This window comes from Phocoena sinus, chromosome 7, assembly GCF_008692025.1.
Source record: "Phocoena sinus isolate mPhoSin1 chromosome 7, mPhoSin1.pri, whole genome shotgun sequence".
In the NCBI taxonomy this organism is placed as follows: domain Eukaryota; kingdom Metazoa; phylum Chordata; class Mammalia; order Artiodactyla; family Phocoenidae; genus Phocoena; species Phocoena sinus.
The window spans coordinates 82,345,791-82,363,905 of NC_045769.1; the positions used below are offsets into that span (position 1 = coordinate 82,345,791).

The following is an 18,115-nucleotide window of genomic DNA, read 5'->3' on the forward strand; positions in this document are numbered from 1 at the left end:
TAAACTGCATCAACTACTCTTGGAACAACTAGACTTGAGCAAAGAGTCTAATCCACAGACATAAAAAAAAATGCGGTGAATTCTTCGCTTAACGCAATGCATTCTGCATTATTGAGGGCAATGACGTATTCCAAAACAAAGCCTGGCAAAGTTGTCACAGGGAAAATCACAACCAGATGTCCCCTACCTGCCTCAAACACTGAAGCCAGTTTATTCTACAGATGTTCAAAATCACATGCTTAGATTTCTCTCAAACTACCTTAAAAAACCCAGAGATTTGGGCAAAGATTCATTCTCTTGCATTTTTCAAGTCTCAACCCAAAGCCCAGGTAACAAAAACCTGCTTCCTTGCAGTGGTGTTCTCCAATCATCCGGAAGTTTCTAAGCAGTAGACCTAAGAAAAAAGGACTTTCTCTAGGGAGCAGCAATCTAACCTGTCCCTCTTTTCCCCTCCGGAAGACAACCTATCAGGCAAGTGGAGAGAAGTGTTGTCATGCATCCTTCAACAGTGAAGTCTTTTCTACCCTCTGGGAAGTTTCTGGTCAAAGCAGATTCATACATAATATAGAATGTGCCCTACTGGTGAGGAGTCAATTAAATTTCTCAGCTGCACATAAAAAGATACTAAATTCTCCATTCTGACCCCAAAATAAAATATTTGAGACACTGATGATTACACCAGAATCTTTTAAAATCGTATCAAATTTAAATAAGAAACAGGGTCTTCAAGTAGTGTAAGAACTAAAAACAAATGTTTTTATATGAGAGGATCCTCTAAAACCGAAGACTATGAAGTACCACTTTATAACATTAGGTAAAATCCCAGAACCTAAATATACAGGATGGTTTCCATTCTCTGTTTTATGCTTTCTCCTAGTCTCTTGATTTTCTACAAGAATCGTATAGTATTTCTACAATCAGGAAAAAACGTAAAGTTTTTCAAAATTATGCACAGAAAAGACAGAAAGAAAATGTACACTTAAAATGTTATGAATAAGTATACTTGAGGGGTAAGTTGCTCTTTACTTTTCACTTTTCTGTATTTTCTGAAGCTTTTAGAATAAGAATGTAGTAATTTACAATGAAAAACAACCTTTTAGGGCTTCCCTGGTGGCACAGTGGTTGAGAGTCCGTCTGCTGATGCAGGAGACACGGGTTCCTGCCCCGGTCCGGGAAGATCCCACATGCCGCGGAGCGGCTGGGCCCATGAGCCGTGGCCGCTGAGCCTGCGCGTCCGGAGCCTGTGCTCCGCAACGGGAGAGGCCACAACAGTGAGAGGCCCGCATACGGCAAAAAAAAAAAAAAAAAAAAAAAAAAAAAAGAAAAACAACCTTTTAAAAAGCTGTTTAAATTATCAAAATGTCAAAGGACTAAAGTATTTATTAAGGGTCATAAATGTATAAACACAAAATATAATCAGGAAGAAAGCTTTCGCCACTGATCAAGCCGCCTTTCAGAGTCAAAACAATTGACACCTTACATACCAGTGCTTCTCAAACTTGAGGAGGTGGAAGAACCACCTGGAGGGTGTGTGAGAGCACAGTGATGGGACCTGAGCAGTTCTAACGAGCTCTCAGGTGATACTGATGCTGCCAATCAGTGCACCTCGCTTTGAGTAGCCAGGATGGATGCAAGGGGAAGTGAGTAGAGCCTCGTGAAGCCTGCCAAGCTCCTTTGAGAGAGGACAGAAGAGAAGCTGAACTCCAAATCCCGCCTTCTTTTGAAAGTTCTAAAGCAGAGGCAGATTCCTCTCTCTCCAATCAGCCCTTGGTGACTAAATACTTAGTCATGTCCTTAAACGGGGGCCAATGAAATTAAGATAACCATGATTCCAGAATCTAATGAGCTTGTTAGAGCATCAGATGGAGCCAGGCTTTGATTCCAACTTGGCAGACTGCCTCTGTACTCTCTAGAATTCTCCAAATCAAATCTCTTGATGGTAGCTTTCAAATACCACCTTGTTTCCTACAATGATTCTGTCAGATGCCTAAGAATAGAAGGCAGTCCCCCAATTCCATATGTATCACTCATAAGGAGACCAAAAAAAGTAAACAAACAAAAAAGGCAAGCACGCACTCCACGAGCTGACCAAGTGCTTGTCAGGTGACTCTGGACCCTGGAGTTGCTGGGAAGGAGGGTGAACTTGTAAACAGTCAAACAGTTCCTGCCCTTTCACTCCCCCCAGCCACCTCCAGGGCCCATCAGGAGCTAAGTACAGAACCACACTCGAACTCCAAAAACCTCAGGAAAAGATTGCAAGGCCCAAGAAAATACTGAGGCCCACAGCCAATATCCTCCACCTCGCTTGCCCATCAAGGCGCTAGAGGGTGACTGTAGTGTTTCCTTTCACCCTAAGGAATAAGGTACCTGGCTGAGAGGCCTCCAAGTTCTACGCAATGAGAACCTCAGAAAGAAACTAACTTAATTAACAATTCACAAGAGCACAGAGAATTCCCACCAGCCTCTAGGTCCCCAAACGCCACATTTGCCATTTAGCCCCCATGCTGCCATTTCCCGCCTGCAGTGAACTAATTACACACAGTGGGAATTCTGGAGCTGCCAGTTCTAATGTTTATCTACCGTTAACTTGCTGTGTGACCTCAAAGGCATTTCTCTAGTGCCTTTATTTCCTCTGCTATAAAAGCAAGATAAGGGAATGACATGCTTGAAAAAGTGCCCTAACATAACATTACAGTCATCACTACCCTAGAAATGCTCACAGGGATGGGAATTAATGTGTTCCTTTTACTAAGGGTAACTGATGACATGTTGTGAAAAGCATGGGATCTCAAATGATATTTCCTCTTTCCCTAAAACAGCTTTCAGTGGCAAACGCTACCTATAATTATTGATAAAAACAATATTGAATGTGCTTCTTTGTGAAGTACAATATAATGTATTTTTCCATAACCATAATTTTAACAGCAGACCACGGTTTCATAAGTAGAAGAGACAGTAGAAAAATCACCTTAGATTTCTGTAACCTGCACATACAGCACGGAAAACTTAGTGAAGTAATATTTAGCTGTATTTCCTAACCAATGAAATACTTTGCAAGCCCTGGAAACTGTGATTTAGAAAACTAGTTAGTAATAACAGTCTGGGCATGTCAGTAACGCTGGTTACAAAACATTCTGTGTACAGAACAATCAGTATCACCTGATTTTTTGTAAATCTATGTGGACATAGAAAAATATTCAATAAATGGGAGCGACTGTACTGTATTTTTTACATTTATCTATTAGGGCTCCAGTTCTTTTCTAATACATTTGCATGAGCTATATATTAAAGTTATAACACATATTAATCAGTTATGTGTCACAAATTTAATGCTATTTTCCCAGTATGCTGTCTCTTCATTTGCATAAAAGTTTAAAATTTTTCATATTATCAAATCTACTCATTTTTCTTCATTGGTTGCTTCTCTTGCTTTAAAGTCATGAAAACTGTCATTTCTATGCAGACCTAATAAATATTATGTTTTCTGCTAGTATTTCTATGATTTGGTTTGCAATATTCAACTCTCTGGAGTTTATATTTGGGGCATGGTATGTTTGGTGTGGGTCCAAATTGGTATATTATGTCCAAACCATTTATAAAATAATCTATTAAATAATCCTTCCTCATGGTCTTATTTTGAAAATTTAGCATGTTATAGTTATGAAATTATTCCAATTTACTTTTTTAATATAAACTACAAGAACCTCAAAGTAAAAATCCAAATATACATAATAGTTCTATAAGAAATCTCAGTAAGAGATTATGAGCAAATCCAATCATCATCACCCCATTTCATCCTCAGTGGGGCAGCAGTCAACTAAGCGATAATTCCTGTTCACAAACAGTTCTTCCTATTCAGCAGAAGCCTTTGAGAATGTAATTGTAGGGTATATAAGTGTATGGTAGCTGAGTCACCAACAGTTTGAATTATCTACTTATTTTATGGGGAGAGACTACTTCTTAGGTGGCAATGTTATTCTAACCTTGACACACCTGGAAATGACACTCCTTGCCCTGAAAAAAAAAAAAAATGAAAGAAGTCAAAGAATTCATTGTTTAATTTGGTCAAGATTTAGAACGCTGATTTTCACTCAATTGAGTTTTTCCTCCAGATCTATTAGAAGCCTACCATCGACAGTATGTACTATGTAAATTTGCCCTTGTTTTTTAGGTTTCTAATGTCTGCATCTTGCCACTCCCATAAAGATGTAAGCTCCTGGAAAGCAAAGGCTGTGTCTATTAGAGAATGAAGGAAGGAGGAACTCACGTACAATCCTTGCAGTGACCTCTTTCTGAGCCTTGCCCACAGTAGTCACTCAGGAAAGGCTGCCAATGGACCAACTATTTTAGCATCTCAGCCGTAAGTGATGCTTAAAGAAAAAAAGAACATATATCACTGAATGCTTTCATCGAAACTCATCTCCCCTACTAAGTAATATGGACGGATTTTTGCCATCAATTCACACCCTGAAGCACAAGACATGATGATCTTTCTTTTCATTTGCATAGCTATGACTCATCATTATCCAGCCCTATATCTTTGACTCAACAAAATCGAATTGCACCATTAGGGTTTCAGCACGTCTATTCTTGGAGTGACTATTTTGAATTGTGTCTTTTAGAAGTAAGGAAAAAAATTTTTTTAACTTCTTAGGTATCTACATGGCTTGGTTTGAGAATCTGAGCTTTTCTGGTTCATTTTCCTGCTGCTTTTCCAGGGCAGGAGGGGATGGCTGAGAGAGGTTCCTCTGGACGAAGGCACTGGATGGCAGTGCTCAGCCTGGTATTCTCTGCTTTTAATCCCCTCCACCAACAAACGGACCAGAGAGAGCACCATCATCATCGCCATCAATGGTACAATTTACTGAGCATCTTATGTATGCCAGTCACACTGCTAAACGTTTCACTTGTTATATGTGATGCTGTTTTTGTTACCAAAAAAATTCTAGAATGTATTTCCTCCCCATCTCTGAAAAAATTGCTCAATTTAATATCATGCTTAATTATTAAGCGCAGTTTTAGAGATCTTGCTGAATTTTTTAATCGAATACATGACTAGCATGTTAAGAAATGTGATATTTCATCTCACGGCATAGTCTCGTACATAAAATAGAAAAGCCTAACCTATAAGAATGCCCTCCTGTTCCCTGCTTCTCTCTTTTCTGTTGAAGAAGAATGGATACATTTGTCATGCAGCATAAGGAGGCCAGGGAAGAGGAGAGAGATTATCTTACGTGCTGGCAAAGCAAAGCCGTAGTGTTCGACTCCTCCCGTCTCCGTCCCCATCCTACTCCCGAGCCCCGAGGAGGCTGGGAGGATGAGAGGCAGAGTTACCTACTAAGAAATCCCACCCAAGCTGCCTCTCCCTCACCTCTCTCCTAGCACTTGCCTAGGGGTGGCCACTCGAGAGCCTGGCACGTCTCACAAGACGTTCCCAGGGAGTAGAAAGCAAATGCCAGGGAGCCCAGAAAAAAATGCAATTCCTCAACTGTACTGGGAGAAAGGCATCTAAAAAGACATGTAAGCAGAGACATTTTATTCTTGGATTTAAACAGTAAGTCTTCTCGTGGAGTTCACATCTGCCGACACGTTCACTGACGCTGCAGCCTGTTGAGTCTGCGAGAGGCTGCCGAGCATTCCTGGAGCAACACCTCGGCTACTCTCCCATCTCTGCAGTGAGGATCATTAGAGTCTGTTCTCGTCCCCACTTCAAAGATTCAAACCCACACCAGTACATTTTCCCCTAAAATGTGCAGTCTCCCCCTAAGCCTCCGAGAAGCAGGAGAAAGCACGCATTTGCAAAGCCTAAAGGTCGGCGCTGGGACCAACCAGGAAGGGCACGAACTGAAGCCAGACCCTGGGCTCACGCTTGGCCAGGTGAGTGTTGGCTCCACCCCTCGTGGAAACTCCCCTCTAGAGGCTGCAGTTGGAGCAAATGCCAGCGCAGCCCATGGCACCTCACTGGTGGCCCCAACCGTCCCCCTCCCTGTGTGCATGGCCTTTACCAAGAGACTCTGCAGCTCCTCCCACTAAAGGGGATCAGAATCATCCCCTGGCCCCTTGACCCCGGGCTTGCTGGCCTGTGACTTGCTTTGGCCGGAGGGAACCCAGGCCTGAAGAAGCCTTGCAAGTTTCCTCTTACCCCTTCCAGCTCTGCCACGGCCTTGGCAGGAGCTGCCCCGGAATGGCTGCTGCCCTCAGCCTGGACCCACATGGAGCGGACGTGAACCCAACCCGCGGGCCCATCCAGGGCCACTGCCTGAAGCTCGGCTGCTCAGTTAAGCCCAACGTGGAGCAGCCGAGCCCCACTGCCAGCCCACAGCTGCAAAAGAGATCATAAACCACTGCTCCGAGCTGCTGCATTTTCGACTATTTTTTACCCAGTGTTATTATGCCAACAGCTAAGTGATACACAGTCTAAGAGACTGCTCATGGAAAATACGACAGGCCCCCTTGCCCAAAATACGATAACTAAATTTTAATAAGTGCTTATCTTGGACTCATTTTTGTAAGAGCTTTAGGTGGATGTATTTTTTCCTCACAAGAACACTATAAGGAGGATTTTCATCCCTATTTTAAAGATGAGGCAACAGAGGCACAGTTAAGTAACCTGCCCACAGCTGGAAGACGGTAAAGGCAGGATTCAAACCCCAGTCACCTGCACCCGGAGCCCTTGCTTATCAACCCCATGCCCAGCAGCCTTGCAAACCTCCTCCCATGCCTCCCAATCTGCCCCAAATTCTGCTGCGGGTCCCCACGCCCTCGGGGTAAAACCCAAACTGACAAGCGCAGCTGTAAAGTATTCCAGGTCCTCCCCAGCCTGATCCTGCATATCTAGTCCAGGCCCCCGCTCCCTCCTCCTCTCTCCCTCAAGGTCAGGCCCAAGAGCGACTCTGAGCTCCTACACTTGACCACACCCACCAAGTCCCTCGCGCCCCCCCTGGAACGCCCTCCCCACTTTCTGGAGCACCTCTAGGTCATCCCCCTGGGGTACCTCCTGCAGGAACACTTCGGGCCCCAGCCAGGAACACGTGGCTGCTCACCCCGAGTCCCCCACTCCCAGGACCTTCCTGAACGTGCATGGACCACTTCGGGCTGTCACTGCTTAGCTCCTTCCTGAGCCCGGCCACACGCCCCTTGAGGGCAAGGCCTGGGCTTGTTCCCCTCTGGCAGCCCCGTGTTCAGCAAGGTGCCTCGTCTCATCGTGGGCATTCCAGGAAAGTTTGCTAAATCACAAAGCAGGTGAAAGGAACAACGACATGATGGAGAAATGGATATGGAGACAGAAGGTCTGAATTTTCATTTTTAAACAGCAAGTCTTCATTTCTCATCAACATTAATTAAACTGCTCAACATCCCTGGGTCTCCAGCTATATATTCCTCAATTAAAATAGGTCTTTCAGGGCTTCCCTGGTGGCGCAGTGGTTGAGAGTCTGCCTGCTGATTGAGGGGACACGGGTTCGTGCCCCAGTCCGGGAAGATCCCACATGCCGCAGAGCAGCTGGGCCCGTGAGCCATGGCCACTGACCCTGCGCATCCGGAGCCTGTGCTCCGCAACGGGAGAGGCCACAACAGTGAGAGGCCCGCGTACCGCAAAAAAAAAAAAAAAAAAAAAAATAGGTCTTTCATGATGGTTTCCTCTGCCAAACCTTCCTCGCAGGCGTCTGTGTTCACCAGGGCATCTTGGGACACGTAACAAAAGGCACTATATTTGCTTCAAGCAGCAGGGAAACTGAAGGCCTACTCCCTAAACGTCCACTCCTGGCAACACTAGAGTACACGTACTATGATTTCTAAAGGGATGGAGGAACGTCTGTGGCACAAGAAGGCACATTATTAAGGAGTAAGAGGAAAAGATTCCCAAGACAGGCACCAGATAAGTGATACCTTGACACGGGGCAGCAAAAACTTCTTTAACACCAACTAGCAAGTGACTCTTGGGAGAGGCCCAGCGCTCAGAATCCCAGCTTGCCGCTGACAGGTGGTCATTACTGCCTTAACCTCAGAGACACCCAGTAAAGGTTCAGGACTCAGCAGTCTGACAGCACGTGTGGAAAGCTGACTAGGACCACAGGATGGAGGCTACAGCAGCCCTCAATTACACGGCTTCCAGGCCACTTCCAATAGCTGGGCCCCAAGCTTGGAGCAAAGGGGCAACTATATCCCATGAGAGTGAAATGCTCTGTTCCAGAACTGGAGGCTGAAACCCTACAAACGCAGGTTCCTTTCCCCACTGCAGCTTCACGGCCACTGATGAGCAGTTTCTGATGCCAAAGACGCTCGTCGCCGGTGCTTCCTGGGAAAGACAGGGCGAGGCTGGGATAACGTGTGTTCCTGATCCCTTGGATGGGATGTCAGAGTTATAGACAGCTGGAATGTAAGAACCAGAAGGTCTTTGACATCAGGCCACCTAATAATTTTCACTTTCTAGTGACTGCTTTGTTCAAACAACAGCTTGCAGAAGCATAAATACCAGAGAGGAGACTGAGGCTGCTCCCTTCGGCAGGCAGGAGCCAGGAACCCCAATTGTCGGTACAGGGACAACCTCTGAGCTGGTTTGATGGAGGCTTGTGAATTTGGTTTGGAAATCATGTATTTAGCCCAAGCCTGCATTTTGCAGTATGGAAACCACAGCCCAGGGAGGGTAAGGTGACTCATCCAAGGTCACACAGTCAGGAGGCAGAAGGACCAAGAACAGGACTCAAGTTCCTGACTGCCGGTCCAAACACGCTTTCCCCTAAACGGTGCCACCCACTTTTGTAGAAACAGCCCTCCACACCCTCCCTCCCCGTGAGCAAGTTCCAGGCCCACCCCAGGGCTTAGACTGAGGTAAAGAGTAACTTAGTGACAGTATGTTTCACTGATGCATTTATCACACACAATAGGGAAAGCTCTGCTTTTTACCAACCCATCCCCTCCACTCCCCACCCCAACTGACCCCCAACATAGGCAACTCATCAGAGCCTTTCAATGACTTGGAACTTTCTCAGGATCTCCTGCCTCAGGCCCGTTCCCTTTCTGTAGCATTTCTTGCAGCACTGAATCAAACGATTGCCTGCAATGCTGTGATTCTTCAATTTGCTGGGTTTGTCCCTACACAGTATATGTGTTTGATTTTAAAATGCTGTTTGCTCCACTTTTTAATTTCATTTTAGTAGCCTGCAAGGAGAGATGCCAACATTTAATCGTAGGGACTGGAGGGGACTTTACAAACTGCTTACGAGGCACAAATAGAGTAGTTATCTTCCTATTTCCCTTTTGATCGAATTGGCTGCTGTATCATATGCCGTAACAGTGTGAACCAGAAAGCACTTTTGCATCCTTATCTCACCCCTGACATAATCAAAAGAAAAAACGCATTGTAATAAAAAAGAAAAAGGGAAACTAGAACTTCATATTTGTTTAAAAGTTAATTAAACTTGAAAGGTTTGTAGGGACGATTCATTTCCTTTTGTAGCTTAATTCCATAAGGTTTGCATTCCATTTTACTAGTGGGATGATAAAAAGTAACCTGATGTTATTTTAATGGTAATAATAAATAATACATAACAAAGCTAGAATAAAGGGTTTCTTTTAAATAGCAAAGTAAAAATGGAAACACATGTTCCATACAATTCTGAATTGACTTATTTTTTAAAAGCCTCTGTAAACATTTTTAAGGCGTGTATCTATCTAACTGCTTTTGTTAATACCACTTTCGTTCTTTTCTAGAAAGACAACTTTACAATAGGCACACAGGTATGTCTTTATATGCCTCCTAGTTAATCCTCCGAATTGACCAGTTTAAAATGGATGGAGTATGCTCTTTACAAAGAAAGTTGAACATACAATTAAACAGAACAGGCAGCCTCCCACAGCCTCTGGGTCACTCAGATTTGGAGTCAGATAACGTCCCTGTCCTTGTCAGCTCCACGTCAGAAGCACCTATCAGAAGGACAACACTGAGTAGTCGTCAAGGGTGAGGTAAAGCAGGAATCCTAGACAAGTCATACTGAAGATGAACACGGGGGCTGGTGTTATATTACCCCAACCAGACATAACAAATGCAGCCGGGATGTGGACTGAACATGGATTGCCTCTCTATGGAAAACATTGTACATGTGAACGTCCATGCGTGTTGTCTGTGTCCGTGTTTGTGTGTGTGATAAAACATTTCAGAGAAAGAAGAGTTGCTGATGAGAGACAACAGGAATTGTTGAATAAGGTAAGAGGCTCCTCCTATGAAAAATGTGGGGTTGGATAAAAGGATTTCCAAGCCTCTAGTTCTAAAATTCTTTGATTCTATGGGGGTAAAAAATGAATGTTCCATCAGCAGACTGAGATTCAAAAACTCTAAGGGTGAAGCCCATCCCTTCTGACAGGCTACCCTTCGATTGCCAGAATATTAAACCTTCTGTTTCCTATCTCCCTTAAAAGACTTTTCAACAAGCACCCTAAGGGCATACCCTGTGTTTAATTCATCTCTGTGATCCCACATGGTACCTGGAAGCACACAGTGGGAAATCAAAAATGTAGAAAGACAGGGTGGAAAAATTAGTAAGGACAGTTTGTTTTATTTTTAAATAATGAACACCTGCATATTAGAAGATGTTAAACTCCTTGGTACCTAGATGTTACACGAATAGATCCCTCCATTACAATGTTTCTTTTCTAGTAACTATTACACAAAGCCTCCAATGCATAGGACAAAGGGAATTTTTATTGTTTGATTGTCTATTATTACTCCTTCCCTTGGAAGAATCAAGCAGCAACTCCTGCCCCATCATTCAGATTCTTAGAGTATAAAAGCAGTCATCAAAAAATAGCATAGGGCTTCCCTGGTGGCACAGTGGTTGGAAGTCCACCTGCCGATGCAGAGGACACAGGTTCGTGCCCCGGTCCGGGAAGATCCCACATGCCGCGGAGCGGCTGGGCCCGTGAGCCGTGGCCGCTGAGCCTGCGCGTCCGGAGCCTGTGCTCCACAAAGGAGAGGCCACAACAGTGAGAGGCCTGTGTACTGGGAAAAAAAAAAAAAAATTTAGAGAAGAGCTAACACCTATCCTTCTCAAACTCTTCCAAAATACAGCAGAGGGAGGAACACTCCAAAACTCCTATGAGGGCACCATAACCCTGATACCAAAGATGATACAAAGATGTCACAAAGAAAGAAAAGAAAGAAAACTATAGGCCAATATCACTGATGAACATAGATGCAAAAATCCTCAACAAAATACTAGCAAACAGAACCCAACAGCACATCAAAAGGATCATACACCATGATTCGAGTGGGATTTATTCCAGGAATGCAAGGATTTCTCAATATATGCAAATCAATCAACGTGATACACCATATTAACAAATTGAAGGAGAAAAACCATATGATCATCTCAATAGATGCAGAGAAAGCTTTTGACAAAATTCAACACCCATTTATGATAAAAACCCTGCAGAAAGTAGGCACAGAGGGAACTTTCCTCAACATAATAAAGGCCATATATGGCAAACCCACAGCCAACATCGTCCTCAATGGTGAAATACTGAAATCATTTCCACTAAGATCAGGAACAACACAAGGTTGCCCACTCTCACCACTTTTATTCAACATAATTTTGGAAGTTCTAGCCACAGCAATAAGAGAAGAAAAAGAAATAAAAGGAAACCAAATCGGAGAAGAAGAAGTAAAGCTGTCACTGTTTGCAGATGACATGATACTATACATAGACAATCCTAAAGATGCTACTAGAAAACTACTAGAGCTAATCAATGAATTTGGTAAAGTAGCAGGATACAAAATTAATGCACAGAAATCTCTGGCATTCTTATACACTAATGATGAAAAATCTGAAAGTGAAATTAAGGGAACACTCCCATTTACCATTGCAACAAAAAGAATAAAATACCTAGGAATAAACCTACCTAGGGAGACAAAAGACCTGTATGCAGAAAATTATAAGACACTGATGAAAGAAATTAAAGATTATACAAATAGATGGAGAGATATACCATGTTCTTGGATTGGAAGAATCAATATTGTGAAAATGGCTCTACTACCCAAAGCAATCTACAGATTCAATGCAATTCCTATCAAACTACCACTGGCATTTTTCACAGAACTAGAACAAAAAATTTCACAATGTGTATGGAAACACAAAAGACCCTGAATAGCCAAAGCAATCTTGAGAACGAAAAATGGAGCTGGAGGAATCAGGCTCCCTGACTTCAGACTATACTACAAAGCTGCAGTAATGAAGACATTATGGTACTGGCACAAAAACAGAAATATACATCAATGGAACAGGATAGAAAGCCCAGAGATAAACCCATGCACATATGGTCACCTTATCTTTGATAAAGGAGGCACGAATATACAGTGGAGAAAAGACAGCCTCTTCAATAAGTGGTGCTGGGAAAACTGGACAGCTACGTGTAAAAGAATGAAATTAGAACACTCCCTAACACCATACACAAAAATAAACTAAAATGGATTAAAGACCTAAATGTAAGGCCAGACACTATAAAACTCTTAGAGGAAAACATAGGCAGAACACTCTATGGCATAAATCACAGCAAGATCCTTTTTGACCCACCTCCTAGAGAAATGGAAATAAAAATAAACAAATGGGACCTAATGAAACTTAAATGCTTTTGCACAGCAAAGGAAACCATAAACAAGACCAAAAGACAACCCTCAGAATGGGTAAAATATTTGCAAATGAAGCAACTGACAAAGGATTAATCTCTAAAATTTACAAGCAGCTCATGCAGCTCAATAACAAAAAAACAAACAACCCAATCCAAAAATGGGCAGAAGACCTAAATAGACATTTCTCCAAAGAAGATATACAGATTGCCAACAAACACATGAAAGAATGCTCAACATCATTAATTATTAGAGAAATGCAAATCAAAACTACAATGAGGTATCATCTCACACCGTTCAGAAGGGCCATCAACCAAAAATCTAAAAACAATAAATGCTGGAGAGGATGTGGAGAAAAGGGAACCCTCTTGCACTGTTGGTGGGCATGTAAATTGATACAGCCACTATGGAAAACAGTATGGAGGTTCCTTTAAAAACTGCAAATAGAACTACCATACGACCCAGCAATCCCACTACTGGGCATATACCCTGAGAAAACCATAGTTCAAAAAGAGTCATGGGGCTTCCCTGGTGGCGCAGTGGTTGAGAGTCCGCCTGCCGATGCAGGGGACACGGGTTCGTGCCCCGGTGTGGGAGGATCCCACATGCCGCGGAGCGGCTGGGCCCGTGAGCCATGGCCACTGAGCCTGCGCGTCCGGAGCCTGTGCTCTGCAACGGGAGAGGCCACAACAGTGAGAGGCCCGCGTACCGCAAAAAAAAAAAAAAAAAAAAAAAAAAAAAAGAGTCATGTACCAAAATGTTCATTGCAGCTCTATTTACAATAGCCAGGACATGGAAGCAACCTAAGTGTCCATCAACAGATGAATGGATAAAGAAGATGTGGCACATGTATACAATGGAATATTACTCAGCCATAAAAAGAAACAAAACTGAGTTATTTGTAGTGAGGTGGATGGACCTGGAGTTTGTCATACAGAGTGAAGTAAGTCAGAAGGAGAAAAACAAATACTGTGTGCTAACACATATATATGGAATCTAAGAAAAAAAAATGTCATGAAGAGCCTAGGGGTAGGACGGGAATAAAGACACAGACCTACTACAGCATGGACTTGAGGATATGGCGGGGGTGGGGGGAGATGGGTAAGCTGTGATGAAGTGAGAGAGTGGCATGGACAAATATACACTACCAAACGTAGGGTGGATAGCTAGTGGGAAGCAGCCACATGGCACAGGGATATCAGCTAGGAGGTTTGGGACCACCTAGAGGGGTGGGATAGGAAGGGTGGGAGGGAGGAAGACACAAGAATGAAGAGATATGGGAACATATGTATATGTATAACTGATTCACTTTGTTGTAAAGCAGAAACTAACACACCATTGTAAAGTAATTTTACTCCAATAAAGATGTTTAAAAAAAAATTGGCAAAGTATTTTAATAGACATTTCTCCAAAGAAGAGATATAAATAGCCAATAGGTACATGAAAGATACTCAACAACATTAGTTAGTAGAAAAATGCAAATCGAAACCACAAAGAGATACTACTTCATACCGACTAAGATAGCTATAAGCAAAAAGATGGACAATAAAAGGTGTCAGTGGGCTTCCCTGGTGGCGCAGTGGTTGAGAGTCCGCCTGCCGATGCAGGGGACACGGGTTCGTGCCCCGGTCCGGGAAGATCCCACATGCTGCGGAGCGGCTGGGCCCGTGAGCCATGGCCGCTGAGCCTGCGCGTCCGGAGCCTGTGCTCCACAACGGGAGAGGCCACGACAGTGAGAGGCCCGCGTACCGCAGGAAAAAAAAAAAAAAAAAAAAAAAAAGGTGTCAGTGAGGATCTGGAGGAACTGAAACCCTCACAGATTGCTGGTGGGAATGTAAAATGACAGAGCTGCTTTTGGATAAAGTTTGACAGTTCATCAAAAAGTTAAACACAGACTTACCATATGATCCAGCAATTCCACTCCTAGGTATATACCCAACAGAAATGGAAATATAATGTCCACGCAAAAACTTGTACATAGATGTTCACAGAAGCATTATTCATAATAGTCAAAAAATGAAAAAAACCCAAATCTCCATCAAGATGAATGGAGATGAATGGAGACACAGAATATGGTATATCCATATAATACAGTATTTTTCAGCCATTAAAAGGAATGAAGTACTGATTTATGAAACTTAAATCTTGAAAACATTATACTAAAAGAGCTAGGCACAAAAGGCTGCATATTGAATGATTCCATTTATATGAAATGTCCAGAACAGGCAAATCCATATAATAGAGAATAGAGATTGTCAGGGAATAAGGGAAGGAGGGAACGGGGAGTGATTGTTAATGGTATGAGATGTCTTTGTGGAGTCATGAAAACATTCTGGAATTAGATAGTGATGATGGTTGCACAACTTTATGAATATACTAAAAACCACTGAATTGTGTACTTCAAAAGGGTGAATTTTATGGCACATGTATTTATCTCAATTAATTAACAGTAATAATGGTGAGATACTTTCATATATTTTCATGCTGGTAAGAATGTTCACTAATAGAACTTCTTGAAAGAGAGGTCTGGAAAATGGTATCAACTTTTACCTGAAAATCAAATTATAAGAATTTATCCTCAATAAATAATGTCACAACTGTAGCTCTAAAGATTATCTTCAATGTTGTTTATAATACCAAATTATTGGGAATAGCCTGAAGGCACAACAGAGATTTTGTTAAACCATTTATGGTACATCTATTCAATTTAATACGTCACCTATTAAAATTATGTTTACGATATACTGTTAACCAGAAAAAGGAGGATACAAAATACAATAGGCAGTATGATCCTATTTTTGTTTTTTTAAACTATATATGTATGTATTCATGCCTCCATGTTACAGAAATAATAGAACCAGGCAGCCCAACACTATAGCCACTAGCCAAGGAGGATATTTAAATTTAAATTAGTAAGAATTAACCAAAATTAAGATTTCACTACCTCAGTTACACTAGCCACATCAAGTGCTCAGGAAACACAGAAACACAGGCTACTGTACTGGACAACACAGAACATTTCTGAAATTGCAGAAAGTCCTACTGAAATGAGTTGATATAGAATACACACTAAGAGGGCTTATAGATGTTTTTAATTTTCTTCTCTTTATGTTTATTTCTCACTTTTCCTGTAATAAATATAAATGTTTATAATAGAAGAATATTTTTATTTTTTAAAGATTCAAAGTAAACTGAAACAGGGGAGAAGGGATCTGGAAAAACACTCACTGGGTGCAGGTATCGCCCAGCACAAATGCAGGGAGTCCCTCTGATCTGGGCAGCAAAGGGGCTGGTCCTCCCCTGCTGAGACAACACCTCTGCACCCACAGGGCAGGGGCAGCTTCACAGACCGTTGTGTGATGGATGGATTACCAGAGTGATGGAACAGCTGTTTCTGCTCATTTTGTCCAGATATAGAGTTGCTTTCTGGGGAAGAGGATGTGCAACCTCCTCAAGTGGCCACAGCCTGAAGTCCTTCCTGCTGATAGAGATTCTGAACAATAATCACTTTGGAACTGCAAGAGGCTTGGGGAAGAGGCACTCTCAAACTTTAGGCGATTAGCTCATACTTTCTGGAGGACAACATGGAAATATATATCTAAAGCCTTAAAAATATTACAGCCCTTTAAGCAATCGTGTCACTTCTTGAAACTCTATTCTAAGGAAATAATCATGGATGTGCTGAGACTTGGCTACAAGAATGTACATGACAGAGTTGTTTATAGGAGCAGAAGGCTGAATCAAGCTAACAAGATACAGCCTCAGGATGGAATATTATACTAGCCATTAAAAAAGACTGCTGTGCAGGAATATTTAAAGACATGGAAAATGTTTATAAAGATTAAGGTTTTTAAATAAAGTTTTAACATAGTGTGAAAGGTATCATTTCATTTTTTAAGAAAAAAATATATATACACACATATGCTTATAAGTGAAAACGATTAAAACATAACAGTGCCGACGACTGTGCGGCAGGAAAATATCTGATGGGGAAGGTAATCTATTATTTTCCACCTTTTCTATAATGAACATGTACCACTGTGGTAATACGAAAAAAAATAAGAGTTACTGTTTTTTAAAAGATGAGGGGCTTCCCTAGTGGCGCAGTGGTTGAGAGTCCGCCTGCCAATGCAGGCGACACGGGTTCGTGCCCCGGTCCGGGAAAATCCCACATGCTGCGGAGCGGCTGGGCCCGTGAGCCATGGCCGCTGAGCCTGCGCATCCGGAGCCTGTGCTCCGCAAAGGGAGAGGCCACAGCAGTGGGAGGCCTGCGTACTGCAAAAAAAAAAAAAATTTGAAATCATATTAAGACAGGAAATCTTTGTCCTTACAACTTGAAATAAAATTATCACGACAGTTGAGGATTTTTACATTTAGCTCCAGGCTTCCTGGCTGCAAAGGCACAAAGAAATATAAAGACTTATACAGGTTTCCACTGTTTATCAGTTCTTCCCAGAAGATAAACTACCACCCTGGCACTAGATTCTAAGAGGAATGTATGATGTACTTTTCTCGATAACACTAATATCTACCCTGCAGAGCAAGACATCGGGGGATTACTCATGGCCCTCATCTTCCTTCTAACTACTCTTGTAGTTGCTTAGGAGCTGTGGTCCCCATACCTCGCTGAGGGACAAATACTACACACAGCGCCTATTTTTTTTCATAATGTACTTCCATCCCTATTTTCCTACCACAGCAAAATAGTCCCAAAATGAATGAGATGTTTTCAATATGACACCAATGATCCAATATCTGATTTTCATGCAATATTTTGATGGTGTCACTGTTTCACAAGAATACTCAGAAGACTGTCTCACAGATGCAGTGGATCTTGAGGAGTGGTAGATATGACATACTTTGCGAATGTATGTTTCTTATTAATACATCTGTTTAAGAGCCCTCTGAGAGAAAGTAGAAAAAATTAGTCAATAGCTGTGAATGCTGCTCTAAAAGGTGATGGAAACCACAAAGAGGCAGAGCTAAAATGAACAGCCCTGAGGTGGCCCCTGGTAAGCTGAACCCTCACCATAACAAGAAGTCACTCCCATACTACAACTGTCAGAGTCAGAGTCCATGAAGACTCAGACATGGGGGAAGGGGGTGAGGAAAATAGAGCCTATTACCTTTGGTTAATGTCTATCCTTCCTACAGAAACAATTCAAATTATATTTCCCTCTGTATCTTACTTACGGTTTCTCTCAGATCCTATAGATCCAAGCCACTCCCAGAGAAAACAAAGATTTTGTAGAGCTTGGGAGACTATTAAAATAGCATTCTTCTCCTTCCAAATCCTCTCCAACCCTAAATACCTTCCATTGCATATGTCTAATGCTAACCTTCAAGGCCAAAATCAAGTCTTACCTGACCAGTTGTGTGACCTTTCTTTCATCTGTGACCTCTAAGAGCACATGCCCATCCACTACACAACCCACTGACACTCATCCTACGTGGCATGTGTCCCCAACCAGGCCGTAGGCTGTGAAATACTGGGCG

The 18,115-nt window shown here is 42.5% G+C and overlaps 1 protein-coding gene across 3 annotated transcripts in view; it reads right to left on the reverse strand.

The window, feature by feature from the left end:
• LYPD6B (LY6/PLAUR domain containing 6B) overlaps nucleotides 1-18,115 on the reverse strand; it is a 238,005-nt gene that overhangs the window by 200,867 nt on the left and 19,023 nt on the right. Inside the window, exon 1 of one of the 3 annotated variants that reach the window (XM_032636482.1) lies at nucleotides 4,272-4,326. The exons of the other annotated variants lie outside the window; for them this stretch is intronic. The gene's annotated coding sequence lies outside the window, so the exon portion shown is untranslated. Of the gene's footprint in view, nucleotides 1-4,271; nucleotides 4,327-18,115 lie in introns of those variants that run through there. 3 annotated transcript variants of the gene reach the window in all.